Raw genomic sequence first — 15,986 nt, 5'->3', positions numbered from 1 at the left:
AATTTTCTAAGAGAACACAAGAGCTCAAGGATCGAATTCAAGCACTTAGAGATTTAAACAACTCTTTCATAAGTGGACCTTTAAATTTCGAAACATCACCAAGCAATTCAATCTTAAACTCTTCACCTAGATCAGAAGAAGAGGAGGATCTTTCCTTCCCCTTCATCTTCAATTCAGACTTAGACACAATTGCGGACCGTGACATAATTCATGTTGGTGCTCCAATGGCACTTAAGAATGCATTCATTCCCACCACCCCTGAATCACCTTCATGCATTGCTTTCACTCCACCTGATGAAGCTAACTTCTCCATTCCTGTTCAATTGCTTGGGCAGCTGCCTAAGTACTCTGGTTCTTCAATGGAAGACCCTAATGTTCACCTTAGGGAGTTCTTGGATATTTGCAAGCTCCAATCGATTCATCATCTTTCTCAAGAAGGCTTGAGGTTGCTTTTGTTTCCATTTACCCTTAAGGATGATGCTAAACGTTGGTTGTATTCTTTGCCTGCAGGAATCATCACTACATGGGACGAAATGACTAGGAGGTTCTTGATGCAATTCTTCCCTGCTCAACTCACGAAAAGACTTAGGAGGGAGATTCAGAACTTCACTCAAAAAGATGGTGATTCACTCTATGAGGCTTGGGAGGAATTTCAGGAACTACAAAGGAAGTGCCCTCACCATGGTATTTCGTTGGATGACTTGGTGCAATTTTTCTATGAAGGACTCGACACCACCAATAAGAGCATGGTGGACTCGGCATGTGGTTGCACATTCATGAACAAGACCGGTCAAGAAGCTTACACCTTGATTGATGACTTGGCTGACAACAATCGCCAATTTAGTTCCAATGAGAAGAGAGGAAGCAAAAGCCGTGGGGTGTATGATGTTGGTGCACGAAATCAGATGGCTACTTTAGAAAGGAAGCTTGACGTTCTAGTCAAGGCATTCAATGGTTCGAGCATCAAAAATCAAGCAAGTGGTATTTGTTCTTTCAAAGATCACACGACTGACAATTGTCCAAATGGTGCAATGACTGAAGAAGAGTTGAACTTTATGGGGCAACAAAGGCCTAGGTACGATCCATACTCGAACACATACAACCCTGGACTTAGAGATCATCCAAATTTTCGTTGGAGCAACAATGCTCAACCATCCAATGCTCAAGGTCAAGGACCTCGTCCTTCTGGTTTGTTTGTGAGGCCTCAGGTACCTCAAGGTTCTGCTCCCTTTAACTCTAATGTTCATGGTTCGAATAATGCATCTTCACCTAATTATGATGAACTTTTGAAGTCTCTTGCTCAAGGGCAGCAAAATCTAAACTCTGCTACTCAAGCTTTAGTTACAAGTCAACAAGCTCATTCTAAGGACATAACCGAGCTTAAGAAGCAGATGGGACAAGTGATCGACTACATGGGCAAGATCCATGAAGGAGGAAAATTGCCGAGCCAAACTGAGCTTAAGGATCCAGGGAGTTTTTCTATCCCTTGTACAATCGGAAACATGACATTTGAGAAGATAATGCTAGACTTAGGTACATCTATTAATGTAATGCCGTATTATATCTATGAGGACCTAGGTCTAGGTGATTTGAAACGTGACAATGTTGTGATTCGATTGGCTGATTGTTCCAATAAAGTCCCTTTGGGCTATGTTGAAGATGTTCTTGTGCAGGTTTCGAGCTTGATCTTTCCTGCCGACTTCTATGTCATAGACATAGAACCAAGTGAGGCAGATGACAAGGAGGTCCCCATCTTGTTGGGCCGCCCCTTCATGAGGACTGCACGAACAAAAATAGATGTGTTTAGTGGATCACTCACCTTTGAGTTCGATGGTGAAGTGATTAGCTTCAACATCTTTGAAGCTATGAGGTATCCTCTTTCGGAGTTAAGTGATTGTTTTTCAGTTGACATTCTTGATTCCCTTGCAGATAACTATCTAGATACCTTGGCACATGACGAGTTGGCACTCACCATTGCCCAATGGGCCGGATTTACAAGTGATGGTTCTAACATTTTGGAGTTAGAAGCTAACAATGCCGTGCCATCCTTCATTCATGAGAACGTGACCTCTCTTGAGGTTGCACGTGAGGTCAGCTTTGTCTCTCCTAGTCCAATTCTCTTAACTACTAACAAGAATCTTTCTTCTGTGGTGCAAGCTCCAAAGCTTGATCTTAAGGTTCTTCCGGACCACTTGAAGTATGCGTTTTTAGGAGAAGAGGATACATTGCCCGTGATCATGTCATCTGCACTTAATGAGGAACAAGAGGAGAGATTGATTGAAGTGTTGAAGAGACACAAGACGTCAATAGGATGGACCCTAGCCGACATCAAAGGAATCAGCCCTACCATGTGTGTGCATCGAATATTGCTAGAAGATGGTGCCAAACCAACTAAGGAAGGTCAGAGACGCCTTCACCCACCAATGATGCAAGTTGTAAAGGATGAAATCACTAAGTTGCACGATTGTGGCGTGATCTACCCCATCTCGGATAGTAGGTGGATCTCTCACATTCAAGTTGTGCCAAAGAAGTCAGGCATCACGGTGGTGAAGAACAAAGATAATGAGTTGGTGCCTCAAAGGACAGTGACCGGTCATAGAGTATGTATTGACTATAGGAAGCTCAATGCGACAACAAGGAAGGACCATATGACATTGCCATTCATTGATCAAATGCTTGAGAGGTTAGCTGGTCACTCTTTCTATTGTTTCCTTGATGGATATAGTGGATACAACCAAATAAGTGTTGCGGAAGAAGATCAAGAGAAGACTACGTTCACATGCCCTTTTGGTACGTTTGCTTATCGTCGCATGCCTTTTGGTTTATGCAACGCCCCAGGTACGTTTCAATGTTGCATGTATCACATTTTCTCTGAGTATATTGGTTCTAAAATTGAAGTTTTCATGGATGATTTTTCTGTCTATGGTGAAGATTTCGAAACTTGTTTAGAAAATGTTGAACTTGTGGTCAAACGTTGTGAAGAAACTAACTTGGTTTTGAATTGGGAAAAATGTCATTTTATGGTCACGCAAGGCATTGTCTTAGGCCATATTGATTCATCTAGAGGAATTGAGGTTGATAAGAATAAAATAGATCTTGTGCGTCACTTACCCCTCCCCACAAGTGTGAGGGATGTTCGATCGTTTCTTGGACATGCAGGTTTCTATCGTAGGTTTATCAAGGACTTTTCCAAGATTGCGAGACCAATGAGTTCATTGCTTCAAAAGGACGTCCCATTTCACTTCGATGATGATTGCAAGCTTGCATTCGAGACTTTGAAGAAGCTCCTAACTTCAGCACCGATCATGGCACCGCCGGATTGGTCCTTGCCATTTGAGTTGATGTGTGATGCCTCCGACTATGCAGTTGGAGCCGTGCTAGGGCAGAGGAAGGACAAGCAGCCCTAGCCATCTACTATGCCTCACGAACACTCAATGATGCTCAACAAAACTACACCACAACTGAAAAAGAACTTCTTGCCGTGATCTTTGCTCTAGATAAGTTTCGTTCTTACTTACTTCAATCTAAAGTTATTGTTTACACTGACCATGCAGCTTTGAAGTATTTAATGACGAAGAAGGATGCCAAACCAAGATTGATTCGATGGATTCTTCTACTCCAAGAGTTTGATCTCGAGATCAAGGACAAGAAGGGAAGTGACAATGTTGTGGCGGATCATTTGAGTCGTTTGGTGAGAGATGCCGAGCCCTTGGCTATCCAAGAGAGTTTTCCGGATGCGCAACTCTTTCGAGTTGAGGTAAGTGAGCCATGGTATGCAGATATTGTGAATTATCTTGTTTCTAAGCAATTTCCGGATACTTTATCGCATGCTCAAAAGAATAGACTCAAGGCATTAGCTAAGTATTATGTTTGGGATGAACCATACTTGTGGAAACATTGTGTTGATCAAATCATGAGGAGGTGTGTCCCTCAACATGAACATCATTCTATACTTACTTTTTGCCATTATGAATCTTGTGGAGGACATTTTGGTTCACGTAGGACTGCTCTCAAGGTGTTAGAATGTGGTTTCTTTTGGCCTACGATTTTTAAAGATGCATATCATTTTTGCATGACTTGTGATAGGTGCCAACGCATGGGAAACTTAGGATCTAGAGATTAAATGCCTATGACACCGATTATATATGTTGAAATATTTGATTGTTGGGGTATTGATTTCATGGGACCTTTTCCTAGCTCTAATGGTTTCTTGTACATACTCGTTTGTGTGGATTATGTTTCGAAATGGGTGGAAGCAAAAGTCACCCGGACTAATGATTCTCGAGTTGTTGCAGATTTCCTTCATTCTAACATTTTCTCTAGGTTTGGTATGCCGAGAGTTATCATTAGTGATGGAGGATCTCACTTTTGCAACCGGACCATTGAGGCGTTGTTGAAGAAGTATGGAATGAAGCAGAAGGTTGCTACGCCTTATCACCCTCAAACAAGTGGACAAGTGGAGCTATCTAATCATGAGATCAAGCGAATTTTGGAGAAGTCTGTTGGACCATCACGCAAGGCGTGCCATCTTCCTGTGGAGCTTGAACATTGTGCATGTTGGGCTGTGAAGAATTTTAACATGGACATTGATGAGGCCGGATTACACAGGAAGTTGCAATTGCATGAGCTTGAAGAGATTCGAAATGAGGCCTATGATTCGGCAATGGTTTACAAGGAGAAGACTAAGACATTCCATGACCGCTTGATTAGGAAGAAACACTTTGTCGTTGGGCAGAAAGTTCTTTTGTTTAATTCTCGACTTAGATTGTTTCCGGGCAAGCTCCGTTCTAGGTGGCTTGGACCGTTTGTTGTTACTAATGTTTTTCCTTCTGGTGCTATTCAGATCAAAAGTATGGTGCAAGGAAAGGAATTCACGGTCAATGGACATCGCTTGAAGCCGTACTATGACAATTTCGTGGAACATAACGTGGAGGAGACGTCTCTCCTTGATCCTACGGCAAGCAAGTGATGCTTTGGAGATAGTCTAGGCTATAGACTCTAAACTTAAGCCAATGAAGGAGCCATCAACGAGTGTTTGCATTTTCTTATCCCTTATATCTTTTTAATTTTCGTTGCTTATCATATTGTACATTGAGGGCAATGTAAGTTTTAAGTGTGGGGTGGGGTATACATCATTCGTTGAATTCTAATGTTTGATGCTTATGTGTTTCAATTTTGTTGTTTTGATTTTCGAGTTTTAGTGTCATTTTTGGTTCTGTTTTTCGAATTTTAAGTTGTTTTGTTAAGTTATTTTTGTTTCGAGTCCTAGGTATGCCTTTGACCGTCTAGGATGAGTTGATCTTTGAATTTATGGTTGATAGATGATCATGATATTGGAATGAACTTCATTGTTATTTTGATGGTTAATCGATGTGTAGATTTTGTACGAATATGTAGTAGATGAGGATTTTGAAACTTAGGTACAGAATGAGCATGTTCCTTACTTGTTTGAATTCATGTAACCTAAGTGAGATTCGAGCCATATATATGTGCCTTTCTTTGAAGAGTTTTATTCTATTGTTTCTTGGCTTTATAACCTCATTACATTCATTTTGATCAATTCATATGCCATAGAATTGCAATGAACTAGAGAATGCTAGAACTTACTTTGTGAAACTTTCGAAGCTTTGTATCATAATATACTCTGATTTTGAAAATGATTGTTGGATCTTTTTAGGATTTCCACCACTTTAAGCCAAAAAGCCGTATATCCCTATTTGAGCCCTGCTTGGGACACCTTAATGTTAACCCCTTTGAGCCTACGTTAAGCATTTTCTTTCATTACCAACATGTTATATCCTTGCTTAGTATAGTTATATCTCTACCTTGTCTTTAAGGCTTGGCAGAGCCGATTCTTGGTGTTAATATGGAGTGATGATTTGATTCAAGTGTGGGGTTATGCTATTGTATGTATGTTATGCCGGGAAAAGAGAATGAAAAGAAAGAAAAATGTATTGATGCCGTGAGAAAAGAAAAGAAGAGATTCATGATGCACGGTTAAAAAAAGAAAAAGTTGAATGAAGAATGATGATCTCGGCATACATCTTATTTTTGGTGAATTTGGAGTTGTGATGTATTTGTTGAAGGCTCAATAATGTTATATTTTAGCCTTTGTTCGTTTTCACAATGTTTAAAGTGAAGAATGGGTCCAACATGATGATATTTGACCCTTGTTTTATGGAGTATGGCGACATAAGGTGGATGCTTTGCTCTGCTAAGTCTTGAGGATGACCTTTGTGATTCCTTTACCTTGAAAATATATCCATGCCGAGCCTAACTATCCCTTTTCTAAAGATCCGCATGATTCTTAAAATGAGTAGCTCTTGATTTGTGGAGTTTGTTTCATGAGTAAGCTTATGGTTTGGGTTCATTTGTGCATATGATTGGTATCTTTCATGAGGTTTTCGATTTCACTATGTTTATAACTCTTGTGTGTGAAAAGCTTTTAAGCATATGCCATGTTTTTGAGAGAAAAGATTTGGAGTGCATATCCTATGTGAGTTGAATTTGAACTTGTTTTGAACATGTCGAGCTTAATTTCACATTTGTTTCTGCCATGTCTTACTTGTTAAACGAAATCTCATGTTTATTAACCATTGAATTCATCCTATCTATTTTGATTGAGTGTTATTCTTGATGCTATGAGTTTGAAGATCTCTGAGACAAAATGTTGAAGGCATTAGTGTTGTGTCGTTAGTTTTAGTTGTATTGTTTTCGTTTTCTGTTTTGATTTCCCTTTTTAGTGTTTGCTAAGGGACTAGCAAAGTCTAAGTGTGGGGTTGTTGATAGGAGCACAAAGTGTGACGTTCTTAATGTTTATATACCCTATTCTTATGCTTTGTTACTTCTTATTTAGTTGTTTTAGGTTCATATTTGTCATTTCTATATTCTAAGGAGAGCTATTTCGAATTTAGATGATTTGATGATGAAATTGTGCTAAGTGTTAGAAATCCTTATTGAGCTAGGAGTCCTTACTCGACTATGATTCTACTTTCCTATTTTCATTCTTTCCTATTCCTTAATCGACGATTTCTTTTCAGGAAAGACAAATCATATTTGGAAAGGAAGAAGAGATGTCGAGATGCATTCCTAGTTGAACAAGGAAATCATATTCGAGTTGAAGAAGGAGAAGAGGAGGCCGGCCTAGCTACTCCTATTTGGACCAAGAGATGATGCCGTGCAGCCCTATTTGTGATCTCCCTATTGGACTTGGTTTCCTACATCAAGTTGGATGTGGAGTACATAAATCAAATCCATAACAAAGAGGATTTCAGCTTCCCAAGTGGATTCTACTTCCTTATAGGACGGCAAGAGGCTTCCTAAACTCCTATATATAGAGGCTCGGCCTCTCCATTCAGAGCATCATCAACCTTGCACACAAACACAAGCCATAGCTCTGCTGAATCCATCCCTCACCCTTCCAAGAAATCCTAAAACCGATTCCATCATTCCTCACCAATCAATAGCCTTCAAGCACGCTTGTGAAGAAGGTTGCATCCATAGAAGTCTCGGCTACACTTGTGGATTGCTTGATTGATAAAGTGTAACCATGATTCTCTCTTTGTTTCAATTCGGTTTTTAGGTTTTTCTTGTTCTTGGATGAGCATGTGATTTGTGTAGTGTAATCTTGTTTCAATTTTGTCTATGAGATAGTTACTTGATTCAATTTATATAAAGTTGCGATTTCATGTTTTGGTTTTATGAATCTTGGTTTCTGCCGTGACATGTCTTTGAATGATTTCGAAAGTATTTAAGTGTTATGTATACGCTTGTAGCATGATATTTAGGTTGTTGGATTTATGACTTATGCTATGAACATGTTTATCTTTTCTATGTGATTTTCGAAATTGCATGATTGGGGGTTAAGTAGGTGACATGCTTGCATAGTAGGATAAGCATGTTAGATTTCGATTAAGACCGCTTGGAATGAATCGAATGTGTTAAGTGTCTATGTGTTTAGGTTACTGCTTAGGACCCTAATTGCATGATCCAACCTTAGTTATTCATGATAGTGTCTCGGCATGACTTTTATAGGAGGACTAGAACTTGATTTTCGTTAGCTTTATACGATTTGTTTTGGTGATTGTTTATGTGTTGGTTGGTTGATCACATGTATATATTAGCTTAGGTTTTATTTTCTGTTTTCATCTTTGATACCGAACCTATATCAAACTCTTTTATATCTTTATGAATTCAGTGTTAATTGTTTGTGATTCTAAGCCCTGGCTGGATCCCCGGTTTGTGAACGATACCCTCTTGCTTTATACTACTAATGATGTGTTCAGGGTTAAATATTGATGTCGAGTAATCGAGCAATCATCATTTGACATGGTGGGTTCCTTCGTAGACCCAGGAAACCAGAGTTTCGTATCTTTGACTCGAGTCGGATAATGCCATGAGAGATTGAGTCATGGCATATGTTGAGTAGGTGGATCTGAAGTAGCTATCACATACATCGTTGTGATGTCTGAGTAAAGTGAGACGTTTCAGGAGATACTGTGTTATAGCACCTATAACGAAGACGCCGTATGGACGGGACAAATGAATTCAAAGACTTAATGACTGGTGCGATCAGCTTAGAGAGGCTACAATACTCTCTGTGTTTGACATGCGATCCAGATATAGGAATGCTAACAGGTTTGAGTATATAGTTTCCTATTAGGGCAGAGAACTATCAATGAGTCTTGATAGGGAGCGTTGACCCTATATTGAGGGATGTTCAGTGTTTAAATGTTGAGGACTAGATTTTAGTTATGCAACTAATCTAAGTTGAAGCCTAACAAGGTTGAGATATTATGTTCAGGTAACAGATGTGTAGACCATAGGTTGGAGGTGGTTAACGAAAATTTTCGTGACTAGCATCTCTAACGCTATTGGTAACAGAATGGTAGGGCGTATGATACGTCCATAAAGTGGTAATACAATTATTGAATTGAGATTCACATTTTGTCGATGTGACATTCCAAACTTGTTTTGGTTCAGTTATAGACAATTGATGTTACGCATTGTTCTTGGGTGAGCAAGAAATATAAGGTGATGGAGAAATCTCAATATGGCGATATGAATTAATTATTTGCTAGATGAGCATTTAAATGAGAACGCTGATCTTTCAGGATTTAATTATTTTGGTGTTGGGGATTGGAACTTCACAATGCCACAGGTCCAAATGAGACGCAATGGCGGTGAAGTAACTCTATTGAAGGTAAGGTATGAGATGACCTTAGCTTAGTGGTGTTTTGACAAATTTTTCGTGACAAGCACCTTCCAACCGGTAAAGAAATGATTGAGAATCAAATTTTCTTTTCAAGTGCAAGTGGTGTTAGTATTGGAGACTTAGATGCTTTTTTTCCCTCTATGCATCAGATTATTATTGTTGGATAAGGCGAAGTTGACTGAAGTGTTCAACAAGGGATAATTTTACGATAAAAAGTAATCAATTATATTGCTGCTTGCAGAGAAGTTATGTTGGCCGAATGTATTGGCCATGAGAGTTCTTAATGAAAGTAATGAAACAACTGTTTAGAGTGGTGGTGTAGCAACCATTTTGGGGTTGATTTTGAGGAGATAGTGGACCCAATAACCGGCTTCTGTTGTTGAATTAATTGCAGAACTTATTAGTACTACAATGGTGGAGAAACCAATACGTTAGATGCTGCCACTGGGGCGTTTGTGAGGGACCGTATGTCATGAATTTGAGGCATGTATGAAACAAGGGGTAAAGTATATCTCGGTTGTGGTCTTGTAGGATTTTGCGCTGTAAATTCACTTAATTTTCATGTCCCACCGTTGTGGGATAAATACCTCCTTGGTCTGACTCGTTAATTGTGGCACACCACTCATGGAAGCAAGAAGCTGAAATTAATTTTCGACGGTAAGTTTTGATGAGAGGGGTAGGATGCGTGATGCATCACTCTTGAGTGGCGGTAGAGGTTCTCTACTTCCTTGTGAGTATGTTAATCTATACTCTGGTGTACTGATCGAGAGTAATTCTTAGTCCAAGGTGGTGTTCTGTGGTGGTCGTGGACTTGATGAGTTAAGATTTCTTTATCATGTTGCCGATACTAATATGGTACTTGGGTGGGTATCCTGCACGACAACTTTTTATGGTTATAACAAGAAGATCATGAAAGGAGATTATTTTGTTGATTGGAAAGAATGGTAGGTTCATTATTCTAGCGATGCTTTGTGGTGAAGTCATGAAGGTACTATTGTTGATAAAGTAAGATTTCGTTGAAAACCAATGTGTGTGTTGTAAGTAGTAGGCATGTGTTAATCATTGGTTTGACCCATGTTAGGGGGTCGAGAGTTTTGACCATGCGTGGTAGTGGGGACTAGCTCACGACGCGAGTATTGTCTATTAAATCGCAAGGGAGTGGTGAACTAGACAAAAGGGTATGTTGACGCCTCTATGCTGAAAACATCATTATAGTTTGGGTGACTCACATGTGGCTGTTAAAGTTAGAACATGTGACAGATTGTCTGTTTGGAAGAAGTTGAGGCAATGTAGGATATGCTGAGAGCTTATATACTAGATATTATAGGTAGCTGGGAAGATCATTTGAGGATCGATTGAGTTGCTTACAACAACAGATACTATTCCAGCATTGGCATGGCACCTTATGAGACTCGTAAGGCAGATCATGTCGATCACCTATCTGTTGAGCCGAAGTTGGGTGTAGTGATATTTGGCAAGAAAGAAAAGTTGGCTCCCAAGTATGATGGGCCCTTTGAGATACTTGAGAAGGTGGGCGAACTAGCATATCGACTAGCCTTGCCTACAAGCATGTCGGGCGTTCACAACATCTTCCACATTTCCATGCTGAGGAAGTATGTACCAGATGAGTCACATGTGATTGATCATAACACCATCGAAGTAAAGGAAAATGCCACATTTGTTGTTGAGCCTGTTCGTATTCTGGATAGATCCACAAAGAAGCTTCGGAGGAAAGAAGTTGAGCTAGTCAAGGTATTGTGGAGTCACCATGACGAGGGTAATGCATCTTGGGAGTTAGAGTCGGACATGATGACCAGATATCCACAGTTGTTTGTTGAGTGAGCTTGAATTTTGGGACGAAATTCTTTTAAGGGGGGTAGATTGTAATAACCCTACTTTTCAAACAATATTTTGGTTTGATATAAACTCTTTAAAGTTGTGAAATTTAATTAGAATAAATGTGATTGGTTGCGACGTTGTGAAACGAGAAACGGAAGCGTTCCCGAAACGTTTAATTAGAAAAACGTTACGTTTTCGCAACGTATATATCGACTTTTATTCCGTCGCTCGATTGCGAAAACTTCCTTCACGAAAGTTGTAGAACTCGTCGATACGAGTGCGTGGACATGTGACGCGTTCAAATCAGACATCGGACGCGCCTCCCTTTATCGAGCATGTAAGCTTTCCATTTTTGGAAGCCCTCCTCTCTTCTCTCACCCGCGCCTCCCTTTCTCTCCCTCACCCCTCGCGATTTTTCTCCCCCGAGCCCTCTCTTCCTTCGGCGCCGATCTCGCCTCTCCGAGCGCCGTGAGTCTCACCGCCAATCCCAATGGCGCCGCACGACCTCCTGCAGCCACCCCTGGACGTGACACGCCGGGGTGCGCCACGCCGAAGCTTCTCCGAATCGTACCAAGCCGCTCCAACTCGCCGCTGCACGACCCATCATCTCCGACGACGCAAGAGCTTGGAGGAGGGCGCCTTAACACCGATTCTTACCTTTGGAACCATCTACAAGCGATTGGGGGGGCAAATCGCATCAACTCAGGTTCATTCCGAGAGATGGAACACCGCCGACGATCCGAGCTTCTCCGGTGCTAAATCGGAGTTCTAAACTTCAATTAAGGTATGATTTGATGTAATTGATGGGTTGGTTGTGATTCTTGATGAATTTTTGAATTGATTGGAGAAAGATCGGAGGTGTGGGAGGAGGAGGGGTTACCGCCGCATTGGGCGGCGCGTGTGGGTGCGTGTGTTAGCCTAGGAGTGGTTTGAGACCGTGGGAAGGAAGAGGGGAGGAAGGAGAAGAGATTTGGGGGCGGCGGTGGCGTGATACGCGCCGTGTTTGGCGTCGGCGCGTGAGCGCCACGCGTGGCCTACCGGAGGTGGCGCGTGCACCCCACGCGCCGCCACGTGCGGCGACGTGAACAGTGTTTCCGGAAGGGTAATTTTGTAATTTATTTTTACGTACGGTAAATGTAAATTTTATTTACGTACGGTAAATGTTAATGTAAATTACTTTTAGTAAAGGTAAAAAGTAATTTTGGAAAGGTAATTCAATAATTATTATTTACTGAGATAGTACGTACTTTTGAATAGTATTTATATGTACAGAAATACGTAAACAGTATGTACTCGTACATAGATACGTAATGAATGTGTATTTGTACAGTAATACATGAATAGTAAATACATGAATAGTACTCGGTGAATAGTAACCAATGACTAGTACTCAGTGAACAATAAATTCGTAAAACCGAAAATTGCTGAACAGTAACCGATTATTACTGTTTCGGCATTTAACGGTTTACGAAACGTTTTCTAAATCATTTTCTTATCTCTTCAAGGTGATCGATAAATCAAGGAAAAGAATTATCTTCTGAAATTGTGGAATTACGCTCGAGTCGATAAGGTGAGTAAAATCTCACTTATTTACGAATCTACCCTTGCGGTGAATTCAAGATTTTTGCAAGAGTTTTAAATATTGAAATACGACATGTATATGATATAGTGAAATATATATATTCATATAAATGGTAAATAAGTACTTATATATATAGTTTGCTATATTCTATAATGTTATGAATTCATTGGAATTAGTCATTTCGATGACGAGAATTATATGATGAGCATGTGAATTAAATTGTACAATATGATGTGAGATTATTGTACGTGATTTTAATATGTGTTTGTTAAACGTTTTGTCTTCGGACGTGTTTACTAATTAAGACACGTATACGATACAGTGGATTATATATATATTGTATAAATGGTAAATAAGTACATATATATATAGTTTTCTATATAATATACTGTTATGATATTATCGTGATGATGTCATTTCAATGACAAGATTTTATCGAGCATGTGATTTTTGATTTGTATAATATGATGTGAGATTATTGTACGTGAATTTAACATGGAGATTGTTAAATGTTGATTTGTCATCGGACCTGATTTTGTACAATATGATGTGAGATTATTGTACGTGTTTGGCAAGTCGGAACCTAGCCTTTGGCCGGGCGAAAGTTACAATACAGTTAGAGCTCTAGTCTGTCTGCCGTAGTACTGCATGTGAGGTAACGGGTGGTTATCGGCTCATGAGTACTCAGATTGTTTTGGATATTGGGTAGCGGGTGGTTACCCAATATCAGCGGTGTACTATGTGAGGGGTAACGGATGTGTACCAGCGTTCATTAGTACCCGTATTATAAATGTTTTTGGGTAACCAGAAGGGTTGCCCGATTTCTCATGAGCACTTTCATTTCATATATTTTTTGGGACAACCAGATGGGCCGTCCATTGACTCATGAGGGCATTTATATTTGTTGATTTGTGATTTTTTCGTATATATTGATATGCGAATTATATTTTCATTTTACTCATACGAGCTGTAAAGCTTACCGGGTTTGTGTTTACAATCCCGGTGCACCAATTCGATGGTGTAGTGGATAACTCCGCAGGTGTGGATTAGCGGGAATTGACGGACCGCTCAGAGGACTTGAAGTTATTTACCTCCAGCTTGGTGGGGATTTTGTGTGACTATCTTGTGAGGTTGTTGTGAGGATTATACATTTCCATTTATTATAATGTTGAATTATAATTTGGTTTGTAATAATCGATTTGACTGAGTTGTATTTTGAACTCAGAGATGATCCGCTGTGGCATTTTAAATGATTTCGATTTCATTGAAATTGTTTATTGTTTAACGACGTTGAAATTTTGAGTTTTTTTTAAGCTCGAAATTTTAGGGTCGTTACAGATAGGAATACAGTACAGTAGATGGTACTGAATTTTTTATAATATGGTAATACCGTACCATACTGAATTCTAGTAAATATGCGTATTTTAACATAAATACGTATAAATTGCAAAAATATGATAAGATTTGCGACAGACGAGCACAAGATTGTCAAAGACCACTGCATCACTTACTCTCTTTAGTTTTTATTACGCAAAAAACTATACTTATTCTATCCTTTGGCTAAGAACAAAAAAGAGTTGCATAAAACATATTGTAGACTATCGTGTATTGAACTTATTCTCCTCTTTTCAAACCCATAATGAAAATCTTCTTCCTCCCCAGATCTCCTTCCTCCCCATAATTTTATCTAACAAAACTGAAAAATTCTAAACCCATATTTTATTTAGATCGTTCCTCCTCTACTTTCTCTTTCAATTCCTTGTTCTATTATGATTGAAGAGTGAGGGGTTAAAGGAGGATAATGGGAGAGGAGAAGGAGCCTGCAAGAGACCTTCATGGATGCTCATGATTGGAGCAACATTTTCAAATCAAGGAAAGCTTCTTATGCCCATCATCCTAATTTGTTTGAAGGAAGACATCGATCGGGGTAAAGCAACAACATCCATAGCCATCAATCAAAGCATAGAGTTCTCAATCGAGGACTTGATTTTGCTCTGGAATTTCAATCAACCACTGCACTTCTTGGTCCAAACATTTGCAACTTTTAACAAGTGGTTACCAATCAATACCAACCGAGATATCGGTAACCGAAAAAGTCGGTAAGGTGATCACTTGCTTGGTTGTGGTATCAGATTTGCGATATCGATAAAAGGTTGGTTGGTAGGCGGTATGAGCAAAATGGGGCCGGAATTGTATCGAACCCAGCCCTCTTTCGGTATTGTATATGAGCATGTTTGGGCGTGGGACCTGCTTATTTGGGCTTCGGCTTGGTTTGGGATCAGCTAGTTCCTTTCATTTTGGATTGGGGATTGCTGTGTGGTGTGACTTTGGCTTTATTGGGTTTTTATGACCCAAAATATGACTTAGTCTTGAGTTGGTCATAGTGTTTAAGAGACTTGATTGTAACCATTTATTCAATCTTTTATGTCTTGTTAAGCACTAAAATAATGGTGCTCTAAACAATATTCATTGTAGATGTATGTTTTTGGCTTTGTAAGTTTAGGAGTTTTCTAGGTTTGGATTCCTATTGTCAGCTCTTATAGGTGAGTTATCTTTGTACTCTTACTTAATTAAATCTTATTGAGTTTTGTACTAAAAAAATGGAGTAGTATTTTCTAAAAGATGCTTAATAGCAATGTATCTCTTATAACGACAAGAATAAAATGGGATGATGTATTTGAATTGGGCACTTTCAATTGATGTAGCATTTGAAAAACTGGCAATGAGTTCATTATGCAGCACGATTCTACTTTCCAAATTTTAGAATCTGGAAATGTTCCGTTGTCATTAGCAATACCGAATCAGAATTCGATCACATAATTGGTGATCATTGCATTAATAGAGGATATATTGCTCTATAGTTATAAGTTCATGAACCAAGATTTGTCTATGATCAAATGCTTATCAATTTTAGCAGTGTTCTTACTTGGTATTATCCCTATCTTGATATGTTCTTGGATATACGGACAATGTGAGTCAATTACAGAATCATGAGTCATCACAAATAATAATGAACATTAACAATGTTACAAACTTATAATCGGATCCCTGAAAATCGATAATCATGCTGAGGTTGAAATTCTTTACCACATTTATCATCTGATTTGACTATATAGTTCTAAATGAGGTAGAAAGGATAAAATTTCTTTTCTTATAGGAATATAATTGTGAAGGTATAAATAACAATGTTGGAGGTGCAAATAAAATATTCACTACTGTTGCTATAAAAATAATAAAATATATTTAAGAAAAGTCATAAACTTTATGAGTTAGAAAAAGTTATTTAGATCATGGGGTCAATACTCTCAATCTCGGCCATTGAAAAAGTGGACCTTGAGAATATTTGTATGT

At 39.2% G+C, this 15,986-nt stretch overlaps 1 non-coding gene across 1 annotated transcript; it reads right to left on the bottom strand.

Moving 5' to 3' along the window:
• Positions 1–581: 581 nt before the first annotated feature.
• Positions 582–688, bottom strand: LOC126801331 (small nucleolar RNA R71). The gene has a single exon (XR_007672822.1). It is a non-coding gene; the product is annotated as a small nucleolar RNA R71 (small nucleolar RNA).
• Positions 689–15,986: the final 15,298 nt, after the last annotated feature.

The sequence above is a fragment of the Argentina anserina genome, chromosome 6 (assembly GCF_933775445.1).
Source record: "Argentina anserina chromosome 6, drPotAnse1.1, whole genome shotgun sequence".
Classification (NCBI taxonomy): domain Eukaryota; kingdom Viridiplantae; phylum Streptophyta; class Magnoliopsida; order Rosales; family Rosaceae; genus Argentina; species Argentina anserina.
The sequence above is the reverse complement of the archived record's forward strand: the minus strand, read 5'-3'. Positions and strand labels throughout refer to the sequence as shown.